The 14,446-nt window shown below is 43.9% G+C and overlaps 2 long non-coding RNA genes across 14 annotated transcripts; one reads left to right on the forward strand and one right to left on the reverse strand.

The window, feature by feature from the left end:
• Window positions 1-1,789: 1,789 nt before the first annotated feature.
• LOC123111869 (uncharacterized) lies at window positions 1,790-4,026 on the reverse strand. The gene is made up of 2 exons (XR_006454843.1): window positions 3,464-4,026; window positions 1,790-2,251 (listed from the first exon to the last, which is right to left on the reverse strand). It is a non-coding gene; the product is annotated as an uncharacterized lncRNA (long non-coding RNA).
• Window positions 4,027-4,441: 415 nt separating this feature from the next.
• On the forward strand, window positions 4,442-11,958 carry LOC123111867 (uncharacterized). 13 transcript variants are annotated; one of them, XR_006454842.1, is made up of 10 exons: window positions 4,443-5,030; window positions 5,143-5,204; window positions 5,824-7,208; window positions 7,321-7,426; window positions 7,975-8,298; window positions 8,381-8,482; window positions 9,622-9,918; window positions 10,211-10,319; window positions 10,720-10,997; window positions 11,720-11,958. It is a non-coding gene; the product is annotated as an uncharacterized lncRNA (long non-coding RNA). The 13 variants fall into 13 exon arrangements; XR_006454841.1 differs by having other exon boundaries at window positions 4,447-5,030; window positions 5,824-5,970; window positions 7,147-7,208; window positions 7,975-8,066; window positions 8,186-9,918; XR_006454840.1 differs by having other exon boundaries at window positions 7,975-9,792; window positions 9,870-9,918.
• Window positions 11,959-14,446: the final 2,488 nt, after the last annotated feature.

Consider the following 14,446-nt stretch of genomic DNA (forward strand, 5'->3'; position numbering starts at 1 on the left):
CCCACAATTCATCGGATCTCGACAAACACACCGCAAAAAGAGTTACATCGAATAGATCTCCAAGAAGATCGAGGAGAACTTTGTATTGAGATTCAAAGAGAGAGAAGAAGCCATCTAGCTAATAACTATGGACCTGAAGGTCTGTGGTAAACTACTCACAACTCATCGGAGAGGCCTTGGAGATGATGTAGAGGCCCTCCATGATCGATTCCCCCTCCGGCGGAGAGCCGACGAAGGTTCCAAGATGGGATCTCGTGGATACATAAGGTTGCGGCGGTGGAATTAGGTTTTCATGGTGCTCCTGGATGTTTTCAGGGTACGTGGATATATATAGGAGGAAGAAGTAGGTCGGTTGAGCCACGAGGGGCCCACGAGGGCGGGGGGCGCGCCCACCCCCTTAGGGCACGCCGGGCACCCTCGTGGCCGCCTTGTTGACTTCTTGACGTCCACTCCAAGTCTCCTAGATTGCGTTTGTTCCAAAAAGATTGCTCCCAAAGGTTTCATTCCATTTGGACTCTGTTTGATATTCCTTTTCTTCGAAACACTGAAATAGGCAAAAAAACAACAATCCAGGCTGGGCCTCCGGTTAGTATGTTAGTCCCAAAAATGATATAAAAGTGTAAAGTAAAGCCCATAAACATCCAAAATGGGTAATATAATAGCATGGAACAATCAAAAATTATAGATACGTTAGAGACGTATCACTCCTTGGCATCGTTGTCTTCTTTCATGTTGGCGTAGCATGGGTTGATCATGGTCTCAGCGAGGTCAACCACAGAGTCCTTCTCCTGCCCGTTGCTGGTGATCTTGTATTGCTTCTGGATGTTGACAAGCTTGTTGCACCAGATGGCCGAATCGTCACGTTCTTCCTTCTCTCCACCGTAGAGAAGGTGCACTCGGCGTTGCCGATGAAACAGTCGAATGCTCCAGAACCTCTGATGGCCGTACATTAGTGGTAGACAAGAACCTCGTCTCGCATGCATACCTGGGCGACCGCGATCCGCTGTACCCTGTCAGGAGACGAATGGATGGGCACAAGGTCTAGTCCTGCGACCTTGTGCTTTCTCGTCCTGTAGGTACTGCTTGAACTCGGCGAGGCAGAGCTTCACCGAGTCTGGATCATTGGTGTACATCACACTCAACTTGGTGCCGCCATGGGACTAAACGGAGAACTCAAAGGTGAACTCCTTGCTGAAGTCCATATCCATCAGGCTCACCCCTCGGATTGCCATTGGTGTCTCTTCAAGTGAACGAGTGAGTAGGCGGCAACAGGAGTTCGTTTTTCAGCTCTTGGGGAACTGGATTCAACAGTAAACTAAGTGTGTATAGGCGATAATAGTTACTATCCCTCCTTCTCCCGCTGCACGCCTCGCAGAATATGCACCCTTGGCGCATTCAAATGCCTCCATTAAGAAACCTATTCCGGCCACACACGTCGGTTCACGAGTGGGTCTGTATTGGTACTATAATAACAAGTGTTAGTGGTCACTTTACTTAAATTTAATTAGCTTTAATTAAAATGTATTATTAAAACAAGGAATGCATTGGCTCGTTCTATCAGTGCCACTGTAAAAACCGTAAAAATAAATAAATAATTAGATAACGATAATTTCAACGGCTTTTCCCAAGCATCAATTTAAATAATAAAAACAACTACATTTAATTGATGTAAAAACCGTAAAAATAAATAAATAATAGATAACTATAATTTCAACGGTGTTGCCCAAACATCAATTTAAATAATAAAAACAACTACATTTAATTTTTTTACAAGCAAATACCATTTAGCTTTACAAAACAATTCTTCTCCAAAGCTTCATATATTTCACAAATTTATGATTGAATCCTTGTCTCATTTTCTTACACACAAAGTAAATGCCAACTAATGGCCAGCCAAGAAAATTACACTTATCCCTAGTACAGCCCACAAGAGACAGAAGTGGAGGCATGCATGCAAGCCTAATCACGCATGCATGCCAGATGTAATGCCTCTCCAAACTATAGCAGCTCTTTCACTGTGGACCATTCTACCTCACACACACACATACGCTGGAGTACCCCCACCACTTGCCTTTTCACCTTCTGCCACACTGCTGTCCTTCACTGCGGTGAAGCCCTTTGGGTTGCATGCGCCACCAGGTACTAATCAAGTACCTTGTTGTGTTAGCCCTTCTTGCTTGACTTCTTGTCTATCTTCACCTCGATTTGAATCAGTCCATGAGCATCTTTTCACCTTGATCTATTTACTTTGCTGTAAAAAGAACAAAATGTTTATGTAAACACCCAAGATAGTCAAAACTAATTAGATCAATTTGCAAAAGCTTGTAAACATCTCTGTGAATGCACATCTCTATCTTGTACCAGATCTGACATGTTAAGAATCAAATCTTAGAAATTAACCCATTAAGATGTGCATTTGTATCTATGGGGTCAAACAAAATGTGTATGTTACTTGATCGCTACCATTTTATGGTAACCATGGGTTGGTAAATGCTCTGTCAATAAATAAACCCCAAGATGCTAGGTTACTTGCACATGCCATGTACTTGTAGGTAACCCATATTGGTGCTAATCTTGTACAGATATATATAATGCTAGATAGATTCAACAATATGGAAAAAAATTCTATGAGACAAGGTCTCACGGATTAGCAGGTGAGACCCATCCTGATGAATGACATGTGTCATTCACAAATCACAAAGCATTTACCCCACCCCATCTGAAAGCATAGGGGAGATATTAGATGCTTTGTGATTTGTGAATGCCACGTGTCATTCATCAGGACGGGTCTCACCTGCTTTATATGAGACCTGGTCTCATATAATATTTTTCCATATTTTTTCCATATTAGAGCCCAACGCCTCACACACACGCGCGTACGTGTACGAGAGAAACACACATCGCTTGGCCCCAGACCACCCACCGTAACTGGGAACTCGCCGAAATTTTCCTCGCCCTCGCTTCTACCACGGTTTTTTCCTTCATGGACGGCCCAAAGAATGTCATGTAGCTGCGTCTCCTGCCCGCCCAGGACAAAAAGCCCATTTTTTGTCATGATTTTTTGTCATAGAAGTAGGAGCCCACCACATCTATGATGATACCGGGTTTTGTCACAATTATCGTCATAAAAGTGTCATAAGTATGACAGAAAAAAATTTCATTCGGCCCAAAATGTCACGGATGTGTCTTTTTTTGTAGTGCTGCCAGCCACCTTTATGAAAAACAAATAGCATGTCAGCCGGTGGAACCGGTCTCATATACGTGGACATGTACAATTGGTCCAAGCCACTTCATCTTATAATAACGCCGAATTAAAATAAGACGTTGGTGGTAAGCAATATGACCATCACCACCCACAACTCTTTGTGTTCTACTCGTGCATATCATTCTCACGAGCTAGCCAGCATTTGTGTTGGGATTAAAAGCACTTCAGAGAGAGGGAGAGTTGTGGGCTAGAACTTACAGTAGTAGCATAGACGAAGGCGGGTAGGACGCCGGTAGCGACCATGCTGCCGGAGGGGCGCCGGTTCGGTCGTGGGTCCACGCCTCGTGCGTGTGGCTGCACTAGGGGAGGATGTAGGCATGGAGACATTGTCGCCGCTGCAGCCGGTGGTGAGCCCACTGGACCTGAACCAGGCGGCCCTAGGATTGAATGGTGGCGACATTTGTGGTGGCGGCGGATCAAATAAATAGGGGGAAATGATAGAGGGAGACGAGGAGAATCTGTAGGTGTCCGCTGTGTCGCCGGAGATGCCTGGACAGGGCAGATCGAGGCAGCGGCGGCCATGCTCTGTTCTTGGGGGGAGAGAGAGGTGGGTGTGGTTGGTTCTGTTCTTGGGATAACAGAGAAGACGAGGAGAGGAACGAGCTGGGTTCAACGAGTAAAGTACTAGTAGTGCAGTACTAGGCTACTCTTTCCTTTTACTTATCATTTTTTTACTCTCTAGACTGGATGGCAGACGTGCATGCTACTCTAATTTGGATGGCTTGATGAATTTTATCTCTCAATGAAATACTAGGACGTATCACAACCTAGTTAATCCAGAAAAACGAGACCGCTCCGAACCCCTTGCTCCTCAGCGATTTGGGCCTCCTGGAAGTTAGATTTGTTTGCTTGATGCGATTCCAGCCGTCGGATCGGGCAGTGGGATGACCTGCGCCGTCGGATCAACTCGTTGCTCCTATCGCAATGAAAGTCATCGTTTCCCTGGGTTTTCGCTTACTCCGCCATTTCGACTGTATTTCACTGGTGTGTGGGGTTTCCAGCGTGTGGGCCCGCCTTGTTCAGTGACCGTGGCTATGTGCTTCGGATGTGTGGCCCGTGAGGCGCGTGGGCTGGCAAATATCTTGTGCCATCGCACATGCCCCCGCGGAGGATATTTTGGTCTTTTCATGATTTGGCCTTATGCGTGGTGGACGGTGGCTGGCCCGTGCGTGGATGAGGTGGGGGAAGGCACCGGCTTGCCCCTTCGTGCTCCCATTCGCCCTTTCTCTCTGGATCCCCTCTTCTCTCCCATGATCCTCTCTCTCTCTCTCTTCCCCAACTGCCACCGCCACCATCGTCGCCTGGTTCCGGCCAGCTCCGACGAAGTCCGTCACCATCCAGCACATCCACGAGGTCATCTCGTGAAGCTGCTCCTTCTCCACCGTGTTGATCCATCGCGCCGCTCCTCTACGCGCGGCCCGGGCTAACCCTAGCACCGCGGTCATCGGTGCACTACACGGCATCGCCATGGACGCCGGTGTTGCGCCTGCGGCTCCGATCGGTCCTCCCCGACGCGGCCTCGGCTAACCCTAGCACCGCGGTCATCGGTGCACTACACGGCGTCACCATGGACGCTGGCGCTGCGCCTGCGGCTCCGATCAGTCCTCCTCGACCCCGCCTAAGTCCTTGCGCACTACATCGCCTCCTGGTCGTTGTTCCAGGCGCCTCCATCGACTGGAGGAGCGATGGGCCCTTGTCCTCGTGCCAGTGCGCGTCCGTGAAGGAAATGAACCGAGATGTGCCGCCTCAGATCCACTGTGTGAAGGTAGCGGTGAGCGTTATCTCCACTTCCCCCATTTCCTCTCTCTCTATCTCTCTCTGTGTGTGTGTTCATCCGCTCGAGATTCAATTGGATATGTCAATTTGTTTTTTTGCAGGGGGACGGATCACAAAGGGAGAGGTGCAGTCCTCCAGAGCTGTTGGATCCCAAAATTGGAAGGTTTGTTGATTTCCCATCTGGTTTATTTGTGCCTCAGTTGAGATCATGCATTTGAATTATGTTGTTTCTTGATGAAAAATTAGTAATAGACGACAGCAGTATAGTCCGTATCATGTCTTTCTTCCATTGTCTAGACACTAGATTAATTGTTGTTCAAGATAAAAATATCATGTTGATTGTATGTACATGTATCAAATGAACCCGATGCTCCTGTACATATATCTTGGTGTTCTACTAATTTATTCATGGTTGACTAGGATGGTTGAAATGCAGCTAGCTATAAAAATGCATTAATAACGTTTTTTGAGATACTATCTCAAATGATGGTCAATTAGATAGTAGTTTATAACATTGCAGTAGGAAAATCTATATAAGTTTCGTTTTGGCTGGTGTAAAGTTTGTGTGAAGATTGTTGTGAGCACCACTTGTGTGCTGATTTTATTCTTTCAAGTCCTAATTTAGTAGCTTACTTATGATGTATGTGCTTACTATTTCCATTTTGTGCATTTGTATTCTGTCTCAGATGATGGCGATATGTATGTTCTTACTAGATGTTTATTCGCCTGTTGCGATAGCATATCTAATTGTTGATATTGTTTGACATGTATTCCGTGCACAGAGTCACTTGGTTGTTTGATGCGTTCGTGCTCGTCGGCGGGATGGTGCAACACGCAACTCCGATGCGGTTCCTCGCCGGTTGGACGGTGTTCAGGCGCAACCCCGGTGCTCACTGAGTACTGCCTCGGCTACAACCTCCCACGATGAGGTCCATCTTCCTCCTGCTCCTCAGTGATTTGGCGTTCTGGGCCATTGGATCTGATTGCTTGATGTGTTCTTGTTCGTCGGATCAAGCCACCGGATGTCCAGAAAAACGAGACCGCTTGGAACCCCTGGCTCCTCAGCGATTTGGGCCTCCTGGCCGTTAGATTCGTTTGCTTGATGCGATTCCGGCCGTCGGATCGGGCAATGGGATGACCTGCGCCGTCGGATCAACTCGTTGCTCCTGTCGCAATGAAAGTCACTGTTTCCCTGGTTTTTTGCTTACTCCGCCATTTCGACCATATTTCGCTGGTGTGTGGGCTTTCCAGCATGTGGGCCCACCTTGTTCAGTGATCGTGGCTATGTGCTTTGGCTGTGTGGCCCGTGAGGCGCGTGGGCTGGCAAATATCTTGTGCCACCGCAAGAAATAACATGCCCCCGCGGAGGGTATTTTGGTCTTTTCATGATTTGGCCTTATGTGTGATGGACTGTGGCTGGCCCGTGCATGGATGAGGTGGGGGAGGGCACCGCCTTGCCCCTTCGTGCTCCCATTCGCCCTTTCTCTCTGGATCCCCTCTTCTCTCCCACGACCCTCTCTCGTGCTGGGGCGATGATGATTAGCCGTGGCTGAAATAAGTGTGCCTTTGAGCAATCGAGGCACCTGTGGGTATCAAGTTGAATCCTCCCTCTTGTCTCTAGAATCCTTTTTGATCATGTGATACTTGTTGCTCTATCCTTGGATGGCCATTCTTGTTGAGTGATAACCAGGGTAGCTCCACTGTGTAAATAGATTGATTGATCTGGTGATAAGAGACAGGGGTAGGTTATATGATCGAGGCAAGTCAGATCTGAGTCCACTATGCAATGAACCCTGGACCCTTTTATTTGTATTTAAAGGTGTTGCTTATTTATGCTCCACTGTTTATAGTCGTCTTATGTAAAGATTTCTTCTCTCTCATACCTTTATTGCATACGAGTTGTTCTTGATCTTTTATTGTTTGTTGTTGGTCCTTAATTTAATCTAGTTGAGAGTAAGCTGTACTTTGTTATACTAGAAAGACTCGCTCCCAACAAGTTATCGGAGCCGCTCTTGTTGCCTTAAGTTTGTATGGTAAAAATATGCCTTGGCACGAGGGTGCTGGTCCCAACATTTTGGTCACGCGAATACTAGAAAAACTTGCAGGTTCGGCCCTGGAGGTTCCCAGGTTCGACTCCGAGAGCTGCTCGCTTTCTGAGGAGCCCCTGGTGCGTCGCTACCCGACCCCTATTTTTGCTTCAATTTTGGTTGGGCTTCAGATTTGATGGTGGGTTGACCTGGGTCTGGGTGTGCCTCCTTCTCTTTGTGTTTGTGCTACAGGCGAGGATTGTGCTCAGAGACGACCCACACGACGCTCCGCTCGCTGTCGTGGTGCAGCCCTTTTGAAAGTTCCCGAGATAGCTGATTGGTGCTACATGATATCGTGGTGAGTTCTCCAACATCTTCCATGTCCAGAAACTATGGTTTATTTGTTGGTCTAATTCTCTCTTGCTTATCAGTATGGAGACTACAATTTGTTCAGTCGTAAATAAGATGTCTAACTCCAAGTTGAAGTATTATCACACTGTATTTTTTGTAGTGTTTGATAAACCGGTGGTTTATAGTACCACAGGAATTTGTCTCATACGTAGTATGTGCTTCCTTATAAAAATATGCCAATCGTGTTGAAACAAGTAATTTATCTAGCTACACATGCCCTTTCTGATGCATTGCAGGTTTGCTATCAAACTCTCAAAAAGAAAGAACAACTTTATTTTGTTTTGTTGGGAAACCTTCCTGTAGTCACTACCTTGACAGAGACAACTATGTAATCGAGGATATATTTGGTGGGTTTTCAGGCAAAGCTTAGCGGATATTTTTATAGGTTCAGCGCTTGCTTTATGCTTTGATAACTTTAAATTCCTTTTGTTCTTTGGATTATCATAGCATACTCGTCTCTTCTAATCCTAGCAAGGGCATTCTTCATGTTTACAGATAGTTTGGCGCTCTCATGGTTCTTTTCGAGAGATCATTCTTCCAAGCATTATTTGGTAACCATCTACTGTAGATCATCTACTGCCCTTATGGTGAGTCATTAATGGTGCATGTTTTACTGTTAGTTTCTCTAAGCGGAGCACCCCTTCATGCCCCAAGCCGTGGTCAGTATCCTAATTAACCTGCTGCTTCTTGGATTATTATTAATTAGAGAGACAAGATCAATGGAGCTTGTTGTATACTCTTAAGTTTGTTTTACTTCATGGAGAAAAGAACAAGAGAGCCCTTTCTTAGAGGGGCGTTCACGTGGATGACCGAACAGTAGTTATGATCAGTTAATCGCTCCCCTCATTTTTGTGCATTATTCTCACATAGAAAATAATGTTTGTGCCTCTCTTTTCTCAAGTTCACGCGTTGTACTGGAGATTACTGTAAGACACAAGCAGAAATGATGATGTGGTAGTCAAGTTCTTCGTGGAAAGCTTGCCTTGGTTGATCTTGCGGGCAGGTAATAGTATTATTTTTGGGCTGCTGTTTTCTTTTCACTCTATCAACAGAAGTAAACTGCAGGTATTGGTGCTTCCACAGATTTTTCCTTTTGGTGTAGTTAGTTCACCTTTCTTTTCTTATTGGGTGTATATACCACCTACACAGTCTGTGAATTGAGTTTTTTCAGCTGTTTGAAGTATGTTAATCCATCATGTGCTAATTTTAACACGAGTCGGCTTCTCGAAGGGAAGAAGCTTGGGCTGGTGTGGAGAGAACCTTGAACTCTCGCCTTCAGGCCTGCTCTGTTCTGATTTTGGGGACAGAAGGAATGGGCCTAAATTGTGCCATTAGTAGCTATTTTCATGTAGTTTATGCTTTTCTTCCCTTTTACTTATCATACATAAACACATTACTCACTTATTTTCATTCCTTGATTTTTTTGAGATATTACATAGCATGTTGTCTGAAAACATTAGCAAGTTCCTTTAATTCACCGCTTCATATGTCTCAGATTGTTGAAGTTTTCCTTTTGTTCTGCTATGTGCTTTCAAGCCCCGATTTAGTAACTTTCTTATAAGATTGTTTAGTTTATCCTATTAGATTCGAAATCCAACTTTGGGAAGCTGCTTGAGGAGGTTTCTCATGGTCTTTTTATGTGTAATTCTTCCTATAATGGTTGAATTGGTAATGTTGCGTGCATACAATCAAAGCACCGAATGAGACGATAGTAATGATAGTCAGACAGTTTTTTTCTTAAGAATGAGTTTAGTTTTTCCTTCCTCTTTCACTAAAATGTGTACTAACATTTTCTTAAGTACAAAATTATGGCAGTGCACATATATGATTAATTTGTTCTTCTTTCATGTTGGAGAGAGTGGCAGTGCGCTGATTAAGCTACATTCTTTCCTATTAGAGAGTTGTGTATATTCTCTTGCTACTTAATGTTTTCTTTGCTTTTCCTGCACACAATGGTTAGTATTATCCTGTCAGTCGGTTAGTTTATATATAGCTTCAGTTCTAGTTGTAGGACATGTGCTGCTCAAAGTCCTAATGCATTGAGTGCATGTTGTTTTGCTTTAGCCTTAGTCTTCTGTTCGGTAATTGCTGCTTCCCTTGAAATAAACTGACACTTTGTATGATTGATTACTCATTACTCAGAGAGCCACAACCATGCAAGGAAATCTTAACATCCAGCCGGTCGATCGCTTGCTTGATCAGTGCATGGACATCATTTTCCTGCCACGGCTTCGTAAACAGATCTGCACGTCGACCACTCTTCTCCTCCTCATTACTCCTCTTTTTTCCCTAGGGTGGTGTTTGTACATCATGGTGATTTTCTCTCCACTTGATACAAGAACGGTCGTATAATTTTCTTTGTCATGGTGGTCTTTTGTGCTGGTGTGCAGGTTTTCTGGTGTTAGCGTGTGTTGTTTTCAGTGGAGTATAGGCCTATAGGTATATGCTTTTTGTTTATTTTCTTCTTCCTGGTAGATCCTACGTCTGTTGTTCCTTTTGTGCATGGATTTTTGTGTTTTTTCTCTCTCCCCACTTGATGTATTTATATTTATCCAATGAAAAAGCACCTTGCTTGCTTTTGTAGCTACAAAAACTCTCTATTTGTTTTAATATACACTTGCATATATTGTTTAAATGAAGCATTAAGAATTGTTTGAGATGCTGAGGTCCTATTTACATTTATATTGTTTGGATCGATATTTAATGGTGCATTTCAAAACTGCATATGCAGGAGAGGCTCACACTGAGGGAAGGCTAAATTGTGGGTGATGCTATCCCACTAGGATTGTGTCATCACCACCTACATAATTAGTCCCAGGAAAAATATAAAGTATACCAAGGTATTATTAAGATCGATTTAAATGATTTCCTCTGTCCCGGGGTCTAGATAAGTTAATTATCTTCATATGTAAAGTTCACACCATCAGAGAATGTACTGAGATAGAGTCCATATGCTAGAGATTTTGCATACATGTGAACTTACCCTATCTCAAAGTGTGACATCATGCTGGAGCATCCAGTATATATATAGTGATCCAGTATGCAACTAGCTATAACAAGACCTGCTCTCATGTTAGTCCATCTTCGTTGACAAGAAGCTTGGACACACCCAGTATGTATATAGTGATACAGTGGACACATCCAGCTAGCAGTATCATTTTATTCTGAACCTAATAATATTTCATGGATTCAGATTTTTCTTGTTCTAATTTTTCTTATTATGGTGTTGTTGTTTTGCAGGTATTTGTTGTCCAGGCATAGGTCGCTTCCAGGGCCGTCTCGGCCCGATCCCGCAGTACTCCTTCCCTTCAATGTAGTTTCTCTCTTCCTAGGATGGCCTGGATGGCCCTAGCTGGGCAGCCTTTGATACCCCGTGTTAGGCGCCTAGGTGTTGCCTTCCTGATAAATCCGGCTGCCACCGACCGGCACGAGCTCGCTTCGGCCCCTCCTCTTCCCCCTAACAGCCTCCTCCTCCGATCTTGCAGCTACTGCCTCATCGACAACCTACAACAAAAAAGGTGAGCCTCCTGCCTTTATATGTTGTCACTATTAAGAAGGTTGGAGTAGCTTTATTAATGAATGAAATCCCTTGCATGTTTCGTTCACCAACCCCAGTGACCATTGTTTAGCCCCAACGTCCGTCCCGCTATGCCCCAGCCTCATTACATCTGTTAATTTTATGTATAATAGCGTGATAAGACAGTGAGGTATATGCAGATCTATAGCAGTATGTCATACTTCTGATTGTAGTGTGATAAGGCAGTGAGGTGTAATCTGCCCTTTTTGGTCTAGAGAGATAATTTGATCACTTTCTTAAGTTCCTGCATGCTGTCATATGCACTATGCTTAGGGTATTTGCTGCTAAACCAATAGTGAAATAAACTTTTATGTTCATATATTGTTTGGTGGCTTCTCAATTTGTGCATGAAAACTAACTTTGCTTCCGAGTGACTCTTCATTATGCTTTTGTTTTTATTCATGGTTGATGGAATAATTAATGCAAAGATAAGTTCCCTTTGATTTGGTTGCTCGACTGACAAGAATATGCATTCCTCTGTATACCACCTTAACTCTCCTGTGATGCTTTCTATGTTGTGGATTCCCTCTATTAGATAAGGGCCATTGCTCACTTGAACCATTTTGATTCTGATTGGTCTATTGTTAAAGTTCAAGATACTAGGGTTGATGCTTGAGTACAGTAATTATTGTATTCCATATATCTCACAACTGTTTGTATCAGGTTCGTGTTAGGCGGTCCCTCTAAAGTACATCGACAAGGCACATGGACTACGCCACTTATTAGTATGCTTAGTGATTATGGCTCCGTAGTTGGCTCTGTTTATTATTTCATGTTCTTATTACCTCTTGTGTGTTATTGCTTTCGGTATTGAACTTCATGTCGAATGGCTATATTTTGTTGTTGTATGAACACGCCGAGATTGATCCCGCCTTATAAACTGATGTTGATCTTGTGCTCCATTGTGTTTTACTTTATCACAATTGAATGTTTTTTTACTTTATTATTATTATCCTGTGTAAGTGCAAATGCTATACCTGGGTTTCTATTGACATAGTGTTATGTGCTTCGGAAAAACATTTGGAGCGGCACCCTCGCGCCAGGGCGCAACCCCGATCTAGTTAATTATGGCTTGCCCAACATGGTCGTGTTACTGGATCTTTAGATTTTAAATTAGGAAATATAAACATGTTTGTGAAATAATTATCAGGAGCCGATCTCGGACCCGTAGGAGTCACGTCTGGTGGTTCCGAGTTGGTCGAAGCACTACCCGGCAAGTCGTCATCTCCTTGACCATGTCTTATAAATATTTTCCGGGCTATGGGTCATTTCTAAAATTTTGCATAAGAATAAAAAATATATTCTTCATAAATAAAATAAAATTTGGTTCAGGTGGATCCACTGATTTGGCATTTGGACCAGATCAGGTGAAGCATCTGTATTAAGTAGTTGTGACCCAGGCAGGGTTACAATATAAATAAATATTTGGTGGGTAGGGGAGCTCATGTTGGTGAAAGCAACCCGGGGAGGGTCGACTTGGATGGCGGGCTCCTCTACATAGGGTATCACATTAGGACACAACCAACTAGCGCTTACTTCAAAAGCGGCACAAACCATACTGACCATAGACCTGGAATGGGACGGGCTGAACCAACTACCCATGCCAAGTAGTTGCCTCTACATGGGTGAGAAGGTGACTGTAGCCGGGTAGGTACAGTCACCCTAGGGCAGGACCGCCGGTCAGGGGTCTCGACTCGCGGGCCTTTAGTAAGGCAAGGCGGAAAAGCAGATCTAGTGTATGGGCTGGTTAAAGGTTCTGGTTCCTTGGTCTAGTCGTGTGCACGATTAGCGCATGGATGACTTGGACCAAGTGATGCTATGGGCAAAGCAGTACACCTTTGATCAGAGTAAAGGTGATATCACTCCCAGCTTCCACGTTTCGAAGTGTGTCATGTGGGTTTTCCTCTAACACAGGATGTAAGACCCCACGTCGCTCTGTCGCTAGTAGATTTTATAAATAAAACTTGGTTTTCAACAAAATGGGTTAAGGGAAAATATATTTTTACCAACAAAGTATTTTGAGCTAATGGCTTGGTGGTTGTAGCCGTGGCCGATAAAGTTTTTCCTCTTTAAAGACTCATGCATCCACTTTTCCCGGCGACTTGCGGAGTACGTATTTTATACGTACTCAGCCGCACTTATGTTGTTTTTCAAAACAAGAGAGTTATGAGAACTCTGAGCCGATAGAGAATGGTACTTATGATGAGTCTGGTCATCTTAATGACTTCGGTTATTCTGAAGTGGAGTATGTTTATGAGGAAGTCGACAATCAAGGCTATCAAGAGTAGATGCCCTCCATGGTTGGTCTAGAAGGCTCGTAGCTAGAAGCGGATGACGATCTATCGTCATGGTAGCTTAGGCTTAGTCGACACTTGAGGTTTCAATGTAATAAAAGCTTGCCTACTCATGGCAGATGCACTGTCTTGTACATGATACTGTTCTCCTTAACTGATCCTGGCGCAACTATGAAGTGACGGCTTCCGTTACGCCTGACTCTATCAGATGAAATGGGGCGTCACAGCCACAGGATCAACATGCACAAAAATTAGAATTGTTATTCTAAGGACGCACATGATCAGCACATTTGCCGCACTTCCACACAGAAAATACTACCAAGTTTGAACAATTTGTTATGGTTGTTGTCCTTTGCATCATCATGCCGTGTTTCCCAGCTTGCAAGATTCAGAACCAACAAATAAGATTCAAATAATAAGTACAACAAAGATGCCTACACATCTCATTGATTCCTAGCTTACAAGATTCAGAACCAATAAATAAGATTCAAATAATAAGTATAATAAAGATGCCTACACATCTCATTGAATCCTAGCTTGCAAGATTCAGAACCAACCCATTAGAGCCTTTTGATAAAGTGAATATCGGGATTAAATCCATCTTGGCTAGCCATGTCATACAACCCAAGAACTTGGAGAATGCTCTTGACCATCACAACATCTGTAGTAGAGTATTCCTGTTTGCATAAATAAGAAAGAGCATGATTACTATAATAGTGGCACTAGTTGAAGCAACCGGTGTGAGGGGCCCTATACTGCCATGACTCGATGTGGTGAACCTGCAACTCCACTCGGATGAGGTCAACCTGTAGATCCATGATTCAATTCATGCGCCTTTTTCTGCAGTTCACCTGAAATGAATCAAAGATTGCATCATTGAGTTAGCAAGAAGTACTTGCTCTCATGAGCTGGCAGGTTCTTCTTTAGTAGTTACACTAAAATTCAGCAACATTGAGGTTGGTTGTCCTGCTCATGTAAGGTGCAACTATAATTTGCTTATCCTTTTGTGCAGTTCCACAAAAATAAAGTGCCATTGTGGTGACAGTGACGGCTCATCTTGCAAAAGCTAATAAAATGTTGCACGAGATTACCAGCA

This window comes from Triticum aestivum, chromosome 5B (genome assembly GCF_018294505.1).
Source record: "Triticum aestivum cultivar Chinese Spring chromosome 5B, IWGSC CS RefSeq v2.1, whole genome shotgun sequence".
NCBI classification, from domain to species: Eukaryota; Viridiplantae; Streptophyta; class Magnoliopsida; order Poales; family Poaceae; genus Triticum; species Triticum aestivum.